The sequence below is a fragment of the Mauremys mutica genome, chromosome 7 (assembly GCF_020497125.1).
Source record: "Mauremys mutica isolate MM-2020 ecotype Southern chromosome 7, ASM2049712v1, whole genome shotgun sequence".
NCBI lineage: Eukaryota > Metazoa > Chordata > Testudines > Geoemydidae > Mauremys > Mauremys mutica.
In genome coordinates this window covers 21,967,631-21,981,982 of record NC_059078.1, presented here as the reverse complement: position 1 = coordinate 21,981,982, position 14,352 = coordinate 21,967,631, and the positions used below count along the sequence as shown (strand labels likewise).

Below are 14,352 nucleotides of genomic sequence, written 5' to 3'. Positions count from 1 at the left end.
CCTTATTAGCAAAGACATCAGCGCGAGGTGGGGGAAATGGCAGGGTTGGCGTTTCAAAGGGATTTGTCTGCTCCTGCTGCCTCTTGCCCAGGTGAGGATGGCAGAAAAGGACATATGGGCTCTACATCAGCTGGAACTAAGCTGCAGCATTTGGATCGGGATGTACCCCAAACTCCAGGGCTGTTCAGGCTCCTCTTCTGCTATACTCATATAGAAAGAGTGTCTGTTGGTTTTAGGATGTGGTGTGTGGCCACTAGACCTGACCTGAGGCCACCAAACCCTTTTCACACCAAAGAGCCATAGTTTAGATAATCATTTTTTGCCACTCATTCTTAGCCAGGGCTGGATTCAAACCAGTGAGCTGAAAGGGAATGCCTCCTTCAGCCACGACACTCTCCTGAGCCAGCCAATCCTCCTGGCTAATTTCTTTTTAACAAAATATTTGCAGGTCACCTTAAGGAACAAAGATCCCTGAGTCATCCATCTAATAGAGGAAGATGGACCAGAAATACTGAAAACAGATGCCTTTAAATGGAATTTGGGTCAAAGTTTTCAGTGAGTCGTGCAGGCATCAGCTACTCATTCTCAGCATAATGAGAATGAGAGAGAGGAAGCCCCTAACCTCTGTGGTTTTTGGTCCATCCGAGAGCCGAGCCATCTACTTCCAATCTTCCTTCCAGAGCCAATGAGAGCTCTGTAATGTCAAGTACTTTCAATGTTCCTTTCATGCCAGTTGCCCTGGGGCAGGTGGGGGACTGGAACATGACTGATAGTATGGATCTTAGGTGTCTTCTCAATTAAAGGTGAATGGGAAAGCATTGCAAATATAAAATAAAATAGAATGAAAGAACAGCCTAAGATCCTAGATCAGTGACAGAAGAGATGGGCAGGCTAGAAACCAACTGGGCCAAGTGTTCTGGCCTAACTGAGGGCTGCCGAATACCATGGGATCCCACTGTGCAGGGAGGGTGAGCATGGAAGTGGGGATCTATGCAAAAGCCTGGATCTCCTGCGACACAGAGCTGTGAGCTCTTTCTGCTTTGGGACATGGGACAACTGTGTGGGCATGGCTGCTGGATCTGCATTTAGAGAAGCTGCACCCTCCATGGTGTGCTATATGTATGTCACAACAGTCGCAATGGCTCCTGCTGTCCTCATTAGGGTGACTAGATGTCCTGATTTTATAAGGACAGTCCCAATTTTGAGGTCTTTTTCTTATATAGGCTCCTATTACCCCCCACTCCCTGTCTTGATTTTTCACACTTGCTGTCTGGTCACCCTAGTCGTGATGCTGCGGTTGTGGTTGAGGGGACTCTGGGTGAAAGATTGTTCTGCTCCAACCCAAACTCATCAGAATTCTCCTGCCTGCTCCCAGGCTGCCCACTTCCTGCTCTGCGACCTGGACATTCACGGTACTTGTTTTATTCTTCAGTGTCTATACCCACCCCATAGAATTCTGCTGATATGTTTCCTAGTGGCTGGAGCATGAGACTGGGAGACAGGACTCCTGGGTTCTTTTCCCAGCTCAGCCACTGACCTTAATTTCTCTCATCCCCTTTATGACAATCCAGATCCCCTTAGTTTGAGCAGAAATTAGGACATCCGTCACCTCAACCTCCTCCCCATGAACCATTAGACCAGCGGATAACGGCCTTGACCCTGCAGTCCTTACACATGTGGCATCGCTACTGATGTCCATGGGAGTATTGCCCAAGGACCACGTGATCCTGCCTAGTGCATGAAGCACCTACCAGGGCTAGAGATAATTCCACCCATTACCTTGTGCCTGCAGGACAAGGAAGTAGCCAGAGAAGAGGAGGCCAAGGTGCTTCTGTAAGGATTCGGAGATGAAGTCAGAGAGAGAGAAGGTTCTTAAAGGGGCGCTGGGAGATCTCTTGAATATTTTCTTCCTCACATGGTTAAGAGGTTTCGCTGTCTCAGTAACTCCCTCGAGAGCCGAAAGTAGCAGCCTCTTTGGATGTGAATACCTGACAAGATTTTATTGTGAAAAGAATTCACTAAATTTAGCCTCTGGGAAAAAAAAAAAGAAGAAAGAAAGAAAAAGAAAAGGAAAGCTGTTCATTTCAATCCAAGGGAGAGGAACCCAAACTCCAATCACTTTGCTTTAGTCAGAGCTAGTTTGTTCATTCTTTTCCTCTCTGTCTCAAAAGCTTTTAAGCCTCGGCACAGTGCTCTATACACAAATAAGGAATGTGACAAATACAGGAGGGGAAACCGGCACTTCCAATCAAAATCAAGTTTATTTCTGTGTTCCATCAAAAACCCAACAGTGCCTTGTGTGTGCCGCTGCTTGAATACAGCCTCTAACAGGACCTAGGAGGTAATACCAAGATAACCTGGTTTTAAAGTTATATTATAAAGTGAATCCAAAAGCTGTTAAGTAGGTAGCAAAAAGACAGACACCACGATCACAGAAAGATTGGAAGTTTCTCTTAAAAACTATAGCTCTGGAGAGAGATTGCTGCATATCACTTCTAAGAGGGGAAATGGCGCACAGGAGGTGGAAACCGGCACTTGAAAGGGAATGCATCCAATCAAGGCTCCGCAAAGCTGCCACAATAGGGCAGATGAGGTATTCTGTCTTTTCGGGCTGATAGGATTGAAAACACAACCAACTCTGTTTAGATTGGAATGGACATGCCAAGTGGAGTTGCTGGCAATTCTGTGTTGCTGTTGGGTAGCTTTTGAGCAGGACCAGCCTTTGGCACCATAAGAGACCCCTGGGGACCTGCACAGTTGATTCAATGATCTACTTTCTGCTAGATCCTGGCCTGCTGGAATGGAAAGCAGTTCAAGACCCTGTTTTCCTCTCCATTCTGGCTACTTGAGGCTCTACCAGTTGTAAGTTCATCCCTGGCTTCCAGGACCCCACATTTTCCTCTCTTATTCCCCCTGCGTGAGGCCAGCCTGCTTTTCCTGCATGTAGCTCCTTCCTGATCCCATCAAACCACTCCTAACTCAGCCAGAGGGAGCATGATTCCAGAACAGCATGGGGTGCTCTCCTAGGAGGCCTTCAGATAGGTTAGCTGGACCCATCAGTAGCAGTTGTTAAATTGGTAATTCTAGGATAGCTAAAGATCAGGAGTGGGAATTTAGTCCTGTTTCAGTCGTATTGTTAATGTAAAGGCCTGTAGTTTGGGGAGGTCCCTACAATCCACATCCCAAGAGGCATGAAGTAGGGGCCATCTGTGGTCCAGTGATCTGAACGCTGGTCCGGGAGTCACATTCCCGATTTCCTAGATGGCGTGATGCTTCCCCATTCTGTGCCTCAGGGTCCCCAGCTGTAAAATGGAGTATCCATACCTTACTCCCCTGGTCCCCTGGTAAAGCGCTTTGAAATCCTCAAGTGAAAACATGCTGTGGGTGCAAAGCCTCATTACGAAGAAGAGTATTTGTGTTCATTGGTACATGTCGGATTATCTCTTGGTGCAGGCACCCTGACATGCTCAGCTGTAGACAGAAATACACATACCCTCGCCCCCCGACGCGAGAGCTGTAGGAAAGAGTTGGGCTTTGCACCGAGCCCCAAGGGGCAACAAACTCAACATCTGTAAGAGCAGCAAGGGAAACAAATTCCAGAGCGGGTTCTCCCATTCAAAATCATCTTGCCTCAGCCATAGGGTTATAACTGGCTGATATTTGACCAACCTGCCTGGGTTTTTTTATGGATTTGCCAGTTTCCAGAAAAATAATTTAATCTGCTATTTTTTTTACATGGGTCTAAAGATTTGCATTATTATCACAATACACTGGGATATCTAATGTTAAAAGTTGCTGTGTCCAGCTGAAGATGCTGCAGTGTTCCCACTTCCGCAGTTCAAGTGATAACAGCTCAAAACGGTTGAAAATACAGCAGCTATCTCACCTCCTTCTCCATGCACTCCCTATCCATGGCCCCACAAAGTCGCAGGACCTCCTGGTCAATCTCCTCCTCGCCCTGGCTAAGATGGCCATCTACGCGACCAGGCGGATGGCCAATGGAGACTCCTGCGACTGTGGGGCTTGTTTCCGATCCTTAGTCCATTCACGTCTCCGGGCGGAGTTCCTCTGGGCGGCATCCGCTGGCTCCCTTGACGCCTTTGAGGAGCAGTGGGCGCTGTCCAGGGTTCTCTGCTCGGTGTCCCCGTCAGGCTCCCTTCTTATGACCCTTTGACCGCACTCCTGTCCCTGTTCTTTTATTAGTTGTCCCCCGCAATTAGTGGGTTTCTGAGGTCCTGTAGATCCTCCCCTTAGGCTGAGGGGGGGATCCGTTAGCATGGGGCGGGCTTCTGCCCGCCCCGTTTCCCAGAAACCCAATAGATACAGCTTCATTTAAAATAAACACGCAAGCGCACCATGCATGTGTGTGAGAGAGGGAGTGAGTCACCCAAGAGTGAGGTGACCAATCTTATCAATATGTGTTATCTCTCTAGATACTGGAAGTGGCTATTGAGGGCGGGGAGAGGTTGCAGAGTTACCTTATGGCTGGGGGTTGTGGTTGTGGTGGGCTTGCTTTGTGGCAGGGGGTTGGGGCTGGGTTTTTTTGCATTTCAAAGGTGGTAACCCTACTCAGCCATGCAGACGCTCAGATGCAGGGACAGTGAACAGCCAGCTAATCTTACCAGGCAGAGAGGTGTCCCTTAGGGAGCTGTGACTCATGCAGGTCAGGAATTTCCTTCACCCCTTTTTGGTTCTGGCTCTTGCAAAGCAGAATCATTCAAGAGCCCAGTGGGCTAAGCAATGGCAGAGGTGTCATTTGGAACAGAACTTTGCATTGCTAGTGCTGACCTGTGGATAGATGAAGGCCCAATCATACTATTGGACCTGTGTGGATGGTGCCCCCCTGAACTGGCCCCCAGCTGCTCCAGGAGCTGGGAGAACAGACTGCCTCCCTTCTCCACCCCCTGGGCCTGGTTCTCCATGACCTTGCCTGTGGTGTAGTCATCCCCAGCACATTACAGCCTGGGCATCACCAAACTTAGGTTATGTTAAGGCAAACTTGCCTGAGGCTCCAGCCCAACCCAGTTAAAGAGACATCCTCAGGTTTATGTCTCAAACATTTCTGATCACGAAGTCCTTGCACTGTCTTTTGAAGTGCACTTCTGACTTGACATATCTCATTGTTGTTAAAAAGGATCACAGTCCAATTGAGAAATGTCATAGGAAAAAGAACACAGTCGCCATTTTTGTGGGACTTACAAAAATGTGTAGGAGGCCCTCTGCTGGTTGGGTGGTGCGCGGGCACTGATGTCCCAGGCAATCCTAGTGTGCAGAGAAAGAAAGGAACAAACAGGTGCAGTGATTTCACTGGGGGTGGAGGGAAGTACAGGGGGAGGGAGGAATCAGGAGTTGGCAGATGGGAGGGGTGATGATTCTCAGGGTATGTAAGACTGTGAGTCATCTTGTTCTCCCCTACCTCCAGGGACAGGGATTCTTTCCTGTGGTAGCTGGGTAGCACCACCAGCTCCCTGGCACCACCAGCCTTTCAGCCACTCAGGCACTCTCCTCTGGGCTCCTCTGGCCCTGACTCAGGGCCGGCTCTAGGCACCAGCAAGCCAAGCACGTGCTTGGGGCGGCACATTTTCAAGGGTAGCATTCTGGACATCCTTTTTTTTTTTTTGCTTCCGGCGGCAAAAGCCTAGAGCCGGCCTTGGCAGCAGCGGCACGATGTGCACCAGGGGCGCCCTGGGGCTGCTGCAGTTCGCGCCATGGGGGAGCAGTGCCACATCTTGTGGCTGGGCCAGGCAGGCTCCGAGCAGGGGACACTCGGGCTGGGGGCCACCCCGCGGGGCACATGGAGCCACCTGCAGGTGCCGCAGGGTGGCCGCCCTCCAACGCCGCAGCCAGGGCTGGGTGAAGCAGCCCAAGCTGCCCAGGGACTGCGGCAGGGCGGCCAGAAGAAGCAGCAGCAGCGGGGCCATGGAGGGCAAGGTGCTGCCGTGCGGGGCCCACGTCCTGCTCTCCGGGGCTCCGCTTCCTCTGGGGCTACCCTGCCCCTACTCCTCAGCCCCCTGCCAGGGCAGTTCCCTGGCTCTGCCCTCCCGGGTCCTGGCTGGTCCTGGAGGCGGGAGCCCTGGCTGGAGGGACCCTGGGCTGAGGTGCGGCCCAGGAGCCCCACTGCTCACCCCGACCCTGCCAGCACCGGACTGGCTGGAGGCAAGGGAGGAGCGGGCGGAGTCAGCACTGGTGGGGGGGAGCCCAGATCTGGGGCGGCAGGGGGTGCGGGTGGGTGGGGAAGAGAGAGCCCAGCGCTGGGGAGGCAGGGGGTGGGGGTGGGGAAGAGAGAGCCCAGGGCTGGGGGGCGGCAGGGGGTGCGGGTGTGGGTGGGTAAGAGAGAGCCCAGCGCTGGGGTGGCAGGGGGTGGGTGGGGAAGAGAGAGCCCAGGGCTGGGGTGGCAGGGGGGGCAGGGGGGGGTAAGAGCCCAGGGCTGGGGCAGCAGAGGTGGGGGGTAAGAGCCCAGGGCTGGGGTGGGGGGCAGCCAAAATTTTTTTTGCTTGGAGCGGCAAAAAACCTAGAGCTGGCCCTGCCCTGACTTCACCCTGCAGATTAACAGTAGGTGCGCCCCCCTCCCCAAGTCTCCTTTGAATCATTCCCCTGTGATATCCAGCCCCTGACACTGGCTACTCACAGAAATTCCAGATCCTCTGCACCCAACAGTGCAGTGTAGCTCCGTTTACCATTTTACCGTAAACCCGCGAGCACTTATAATAAAACGAAAGTAGGCTTATTTAAGAGAAACTAAAGATTAAACTAGATAAGAAGTGGTGGAAACAGCTGGTTACAACTCAAAACAGAATTATTAACCACGAACCTGGGTTCACACTTACCGCTTGTCTACACTGCGAAGTTGTCGACAAAACTTTTATCTTTCATGAGTACTTAAAAAAGCCCCCCCGCGAAAGACAAAAGTTTTGCCGATGCAAGTGGCAGTGTGAATGCAGCTTTGTTGGCAGGGCTGGAAGTATTTTGTCAGCAAAAGTGCTGACAAAGTACCAGCAAAGAGCGTTTATACACGCCGACTTTTAGTGACAAGGCTGTGTCAACACAGCTGTGTTGCTAAAAGCTGCGTGGTGTAGACAAGCCCCAACAGTTAGTTTTCCTATATACTAAGGTAGGATCTCCACCAAGTTCAGTCTGTTACAGAGCTGACTGATTGCACAAGATCCACATGTTCATGAAAGCCCCTTGCTCCCTAACGGGTTTCCTCAGTGAATGGATACAGAGTGCTTTCTCCGACACCCTGCTTCATAGCCAGGGCCATCTCCTGCCTGCTATACTGTTCCTTTTCACCACCAAGTGTTTCAGTTATTTGTCATTGTCTCTGATGATTTTCCATTCAGTGGGGTGTGGCAAGGGTAGACAATAGAACCTTGCCTTGTGTCCCCAGCCCAGTAGGGGGGTGACAACTCCCTCTTGCTTGAATGGGTAATCCCTGAGACACAGGACCTCTGGTGACTAATTTCTACGCCAAGTCATGAAGCATACTTTCAGTATCAATACATTATTCCATAAATATAACCTGTATATACAGCTCAAAATGACTATGAGACTTGAGCAGTTATGAGCTTCCTGCAGATTCCTTACATTTTACTCTTTGGGGATAAATATCCTGCAAGACGTGTGTTTGGTGTAGTGAGTTGGTTCTGAGGTGAGCGGTGTTTGGAAAGAACAGGGCCCCTTTGCCACGGGAGGATACAGCTCAGTGTGGAAGCAATGTTGCTTTCTTGGATGATAAGAGAGTGTCACAAGGAGCAGAGAGTAAAGGGAAAAAATGGAAGCGATAAAAGTGGCTGGCACGGAGTGCGTTTTTAAAAGACAAATAATCAACTCAAACCGTCATTTAGTCTTGTTTATGGCTTTTATTATTTCTCCTCTTTATAATTTTGTTTTTAAGTGAAGTGAATTTAGTGCCAGTGAAAGTTACTGAACTGACAGTTCTGGAGCACAGAGTCCTCTGTCTAGCTGCAGAATGGACACAGCATGAGCAGAGGAGGGGCCAGATTCCTGCGTGTCCCCCTGCCGATGTCACTCGCCCCAGGCCAGGAATCCAGTCTGCATGGGCCTCTTGGCAGACATTGCCCACTACTGTCGGTTGGGATGTGTGGCCATCTGTCCCCTGGGAACTGGACTAAGGGCTAGCTTTTGGAACCAGCACTGAGCCCATGTGGCTGTTCTATGCATTGGGGGCCCCCCCCACTGGGCCTGGGGAAGGAATTCACAGGCCACAAAGTGGCAGCTGCTCCACAACTCCTATTGTATCCTTAGCCGTTGTGCCCTTCCCTGGGGAGCATGGCAAAGATACTGCAGCTGTGGTCTCCCCAGGATCTTCTGTGTGCTTTGTGGCAGGCTGGACATGTGCCAGGTCCACTGGGTCAGGGTTCTCTGCACCCGTGAAAGGGGCCAGAATAGGTCCTAGGACCCCAAACTCATTTCATATTGTACGCCACTGAGCCACCTTCAGATGGGCCACCGTGTCTGCACATAGTATGTACAGGGTGGTGGTGGAGTCATACCCTCTGAGGTGTTGTCCCCATGGTGCCCCCTCTGTGGAGTGAGGATGGAGGCTGGAAGGAGAGGGCTGGAGGCACATTGTCCCTCACTCCTACCATTGTCCCACCCTCTGATAACATGATCCTAGGGGAAGTGCAGGGGAAGATCCTTGCAGAATTTTCTAGCCCCAAAGCCCTGTCTGTTAATAGCCTGATCTGTGCCTGGGAAGGTTGATCTGGTCCTGGGATACCACAAGCCTGGACTGGCTCTGAATGGCCCCCCTCCAGCCCTCCCCCACCCCTTGTCTAGAGTTTGCAGTGCTTTCCTAGGAGGCCGGGGATATTGTTTTCCCCCTAACAATTTTTGGTCTCTTTAATTTGGAAAATATTCCCTTGTTTTCTACCTGCATTTTGAGGGGCTGTTTTTCTTTAACAACCATGTCAGTATCTAGACAGTGCCCCCGTGCCAATGCAACCTTGCGCAGCCTGGGCATCAGTGCTCTTGCCATGGTACTGGGGAGAATGCTGACGTGTGATCCTTCCGATGAGGCCTTTAAAATCCAGAGCCTCTCTGCTGTGCGTACTGGGGTTTGTCTTGGGTTCCTTGGTCAACATTTTGCCTGCCTTCTGCTGCGGTGCTGCTCAGCTGTTATACTGTATGCATGTGGGTTATGCAACATCTTGGGATCCTTCAGGATGAAAAACAATAAAGGGAGGGAGCGTTAAATGACTAGAGCATGGGGCACAGAGTCAGGATTCTTGGGGTTCTAGTCCCGGCTTTGCCTTTTACTTGGCGCTAATGCATGGCAAGTCAGAACGACCTTTGGAAAATTAACATGACCTTGGGCAAGCCACTTAATGTCTTGGTGCTGGCCGTTACCCTAACTGTAAAGTAGGGATGATGCTCTGGACTCCCAGAGGTGGTTAATAACTTGTAAGGTGCTTTGAGCCCTTCCTTTGAAAAGTAGTATCAAAATGCAAAATATTATTATTGTGATGCAGTTGTTTATTTTCCTTTACCTAGGCCTGGGAAGCACAAATTAAACAACCAGACAGTTGTTGCTGGGTCATTACTTGCTAACAGGGCCGCCCCAAGCACGGCAGGCAGGCTGCCTTTGGGACCAACGGAGCCTCCGCAGGCAAGCCGCCGAAGGCAGCCTGCCTGCCACCCTGGCGGCGACCGGCAGAGCGCCCCCAGTGGCTTGCCGCCCCAAGCACGTGCTTGGTGTGCTGGGGCCTGGAGCCGCCCCTGCTTGCTAACTAAAGTGATTGGTATCCATAGCAGTGAAACTCAGGCATTCTATGTTTATCTGATTTTAAGTACATGAGTCCAAACTATTCACAGCTTAAGGAGGCGGGGTAGTCTAGTGACTGGACCAAGGAATGGAGAGTTGTCTCCTGAGCCTTGTTCCTGGCTCTGAGAGGAAGTGCCGTCTAGCGGTGGACACAGGGTCAAGTTTCCTGGGTTCTGTTTCTGGATCTGGGAGGGTATGTGATCCAGTAGCTTCAGCAGGGCTCTAGGAAAAAGGACTCCTGGGTTCTATTTTCAGCTCTGCCCTTAGTCACCCTGTGACCGTGGCCTCTTGGTGTGTGCCTCAGTTTCCACGCTTTTAAAACTGTGGTGATGCTACAATGGGCAGCAGAATTCGGTCATTTGAGAGTTGTTGCCATCCCTGGCTGGAGGGTGCTGTAAACTTGCACAGCAGTATTGGGCTTGGCTGCCAGCACACTTGCTTCCCCCCCGCAACCACCCTCCTGCCCTGCTGGGGAGCTGAGAACAAGGGACCTGCAGGTTCCTCCAGCCCTTGTGGAGCCTTCTGGCACTTACAAAAGCATTGCCGCTTTTACGGCAGCCCCTCGGCCATTGCCCTTTTAACGGGGTGCCCGCCCCTTTCGGCTCCTCCGCTCCTCCTCCTCTCTCGGTGCGCCAGTCTGCGCAGGCCAGGGCGCCCTCTAGAGGGGCTCGCTGGGGGAGCAGCCAGCAGCTGCCCCTTTGAACGTGTGCCTCAGTCGCTCTCCCTGGGAAGTCAGATCGAGGCTGGAGTTCCATTGGAACCCTGCGCTGCATTCCATTCCAATTCCATTCATGCTGGTCAGAGGCAGCGGCGGCAGCGGAGGAGCGAGCGAGGCGCGGAGCCCCGGCTTGCAGGGAGGGGGGAGGGCTAGTTGGTTGGTGTGGAATGTAATTATGGCTGGCACATCTGAAGCAAGCTCCGGTCCAGGCTGTAAGTAACCAGAATCCAACTTTACTCCTTCAGTTCCCAGGAATCGGATGCGTGGATTTTTTTTCTCTCTCCCCCTTCTAAAAAAAAAGAGGCGGTGATTGTGCAGCGAGAGGGACGGGAAAGGTGGTTGTACAGGAGGGTGAGGGGATTGCAAAATGCCTTTCTCCTTGTTTCCCAGCCTGTCTCTAGAACAGTTGTGCCCCATCTGAGAGAGAGAGACACACACACACACAGACAGGGAAATGTTCTGCGTTTCTCAGCTCTCGGGAAGCCTGTGCTGTGCTGGGGTAGGATTTGCAGTTTTCCCTCCCCCTACGGGGAGATCCTTCTTTCTTTTCGCATGCACAGGGGAAGAGGAGTTTGCTGGATTCTTTTGCTGGGTGGGATCGCTGCTGTGATTGTGTGTGTGCGCGCGCGTTGTGTTCTGCCGGTGCTGGAAGAATGTAAACTAGAGAGACCAGAAAACGTTTGGGGGTGTGGGGAGAAGAGGGTAATCGCCTAGCCGAAAAGCATCAGAGGGGGTGGGTGGATTGCACAGGGGAAATCTGCTTCAAAATGAGTCTGAATGGCTTCCCCTGAAATGTGGCAGGGTTGGAGCGGAAAGAGTTTAAAATGAACGTGAAGGGGGTTTGCTATTAAAAGTGTGGAGGACAAGGAAATCTGCTGCCTTTGAAATTGACTAAAGGGTGTGTGTAGTGGGGGGATGAAATGGAAAGGACTGAAATTGATCAGCATGTGGTTGTAACCGCTTAATTTAGAATAGATGGGGGAGAAGAAATATCTTAAAGCTTAAAATGCTCTCTCTGGGTAAAACGTGCTACTGCTGGTTCCCTGCATGAGGAGGGCTGCGAGGGAGAGACACCCCCCGCCCGTCACAACATGCAGCGGCAATGTGGAAGGTACCGAAGAGCTAGCACAAGGGGGAATGCAGCAGGGCTGTGGAAGGAGGGGAGATCCTGGAGCAGGCAGGATGGATTGTATGTGTGCATGGCAGGGAGTGAGCCAGGAGGGAAAGCCATGCCAGATCTCTCTGCATTTACATTTGCCTGGTATTGTATTTTATTTGTAAAATAAATCTCCTCCCTGTTTAAGTCCTACGGAGGGAAGCGATCTGGCTGTTGTGGGGAGATGGGGCGTTCAGTGAAGGCTGTGAAAGCTGCACTGCATCTTCTCCTCTCCAGCCCCTGCTTTCTGGGGACTTGTTCTAGAGAAGAGCTGGATCTGGGCTTGAGGTGGAACGCAATCCTGCCCGGATTTGGAGGCTGCAAGGCTGGGAAATAGCTTTGCATTGCAGTAGTGACTAACTCCGAGTCATCCTTGGAATGGATCCGGCAGTGAAGATAGCGCTTTAGACTGTATTTATTTCCATCAGCATCTCCCCTCCCTAGAGCCTGGGCTTAAAGGGAAAAGTTTACTCCGATTGTTCACCACGGATATTTTTGGTGGGTGGTGGCAGGTGGGGGATGGGGGTCTTTCTTTTTTCCTGTGCATAATTTATTAAGGGATATATAAGGTCTGACTCTTGCTAGTGTTGTGCTTGTCCAATTGTGGGTGTCTGGGGGAGAGGGGGAAGAGCTGGTGTCCCCAAGCCCTGCCTGATTGCTTCTTTCTCTGGGTGTCTGGGGTTGCGGAACTTTGCCTGGAGTGTACGGTTCATCTTTTATTAGGGGAAGCACAGCGTGCATGGGGGCTGATGTTGCTCCTGCTTTGGGCTCCTGGAGGAGATGCCTTCCGGGCCTTAGCTGGTCAGAGTGAGGACAGAGAGGCATCCTTCCCTGCTTGGGTGACTCGCCAGATCTTCCCAGGCAGCAGTGGGTATAGCCAGACAGGGGATTGTGTGGGCTGTGGGGGTACACAAGGCTCCCTGGGTGCATCCCGGGGTGCGTGGGTCTCAGCTGCTATTGCCCTATGGAGAGGATTTTCATTCCCATGCTGGATTTCCTCTTTCCAAGATGAAGCAGCTATTTTTTGTGCTAGTAAATTTCCTCCACTGCCTGCATTAACCCAGCTGCGCTAGTGAAACTGACCAAACAGCTCAGTCTAGAGACCTCTCCTTGGCTTATTCCTTGCATCCACTGGAATGGGCAGTTGAGGTGAGTCTATATGCAGAGAAATGTGCAGAGCATTATAGCCGCCTCACCTCCCTGTGCCTCAGTTTCCCCATCTTTAAAATAAGGAGAATGACCGGCTCACACAGGAGTGTTGTGAGGATTAATTCAGGTTTGCAGTGTGTTGAAAAAGGTAAAGCGCCATATATGGGTGAAGCATTTATTATACTGTAGTTTGTGAAAGGCCACTGTGCTCTTCCACACAATGTGTATCTGTGATTATAGCCATATCTAGTTGCACAGGGTGGATTTATATACATCTATACATGTACCACTGTGTGTGTGAAGCCCTCTAATAACGTGGAAGGTGGTGAAAAGAGCTATTTGCCTCTCCGTTTATTTTCCTTGACCGCTTACATATAGCACTGTGCTGAGGACTGGACACACACACACAGCTCCAGTGTGCTTGTGGGGAGGGATCTGCAAATATTCAGTGGCATGCTCTGTGGAATACTTACATCCCTATTTTTCTAGGTGTTTTTTGCCTTCCCTGCTCCTCACAGCAGTCAGATTCTTCCTTCTCTCCCTAGCAAAGTATGAGTGTTTGTGCTGAGGGAGGTGGGGTGAGGAGAGCCAGTATGTAAGCAGAACTTGACATGAAGGTCACTGGTTAAAGATGAGATGGGTTGGGAGGGAAAAGACAGGCATTAGCCTTACTTGTTAACTCCCTTGTCCCTCATGCTTCAGGGAGAGAAAAACAAGAGCAAACATGCTAATAAAAATTCATGATCATCCTCTTATGTCAGGACCTCCGAGGGGAGAAAAGTTGTGAAGATGAGCTGCATTTAGGAGGCACTTTTTGTCTTGCTTAAGATAAAATCAGTTTACAGGGAGTATTCCATATAAGAGTGTGTCGTTGGCCTTTTGCAGGAATGAAAATTATTCATCTCTTCTGCAAGGGGGCAGATAAAAGGGACAAGAAAAGGCTGTTGACTACATCAAAGGTTATCCATTTGAAAACACCATTTTCCTCCGAACAGCGTCTAATTGCTTCCTGAACAATCTCAAGGTCTTTTGTATATACTCAGTGGGTAAAATGAGTGACTCGGTGTATCTCTCTCAAGATACCAGTGACCGAATGTGCCGAGTAAGGAAGCCAAGGAAAATCTGCAAGGTAGAAATTTCCTAGATGATGTGGAGATAATTTCTTAAGTGGTTACAAAGAGAGAAGGTTTTGCCTCTGAGTATTTGCATAGTTCAGCTCTTCTGATATGAGTAAATTACAGTGTTAAGAGAAGCAAGACAGTATCAAGGTTGCGTGGGTGGAAAGGAAGTTTGGGTCCAAAATAGATGATCATGTAGCATACAGATACACCACTAGGATGCGGAGCTGGGAATCCAGTGCACCCCATTCCAGATCTACGTGTTACTTGAATGCAGCCAGTGTCATCTGTTATGCAGAAAAGTTAAACAGATCTGTCTCCTTGGATTAAGATCCCAGTGGAGAGGAATAATGTGTTGTCCCTCTCCAATGGATTTGTAAAGAAACAGCAGCCAGGGGGATGGTTTTGTCTTTCACCGTTTGATCGC

At 50.7% G+C, this 14,352-nt stretch overlaps 1 protein-coding gene across 4 annotated transcripts in view; it reads left to right on the top strand.

The window, feature by feature from the left end:
- PLXNA1 (plexin A1) overlaps window positions 1-14,352 on the top strand; it is a 290,782-nt gene that overhangs the window by 3,829 nt on the left and 272,601 nt on the right. The window contains exon 1 of one of the 4 annotated variants that reach the window (XM_045025440.1): window positions 10,489-10,714. The exons of 1 other annotated variant lie outside the window; for it this stretch is intronic. The gene's annotated coding sequence lies outside the window, so the exon portion shown is untranslated. Of the gene's footprint in view, window positions 1-10,488; window positions 10,715-10,938; window positions 11,002-14,352 lie in introns of those variants that run through there. 2 more of the 4 variants (XM_045025436.1, XM_045025438.1) reach the window with 2 other exon arrangements.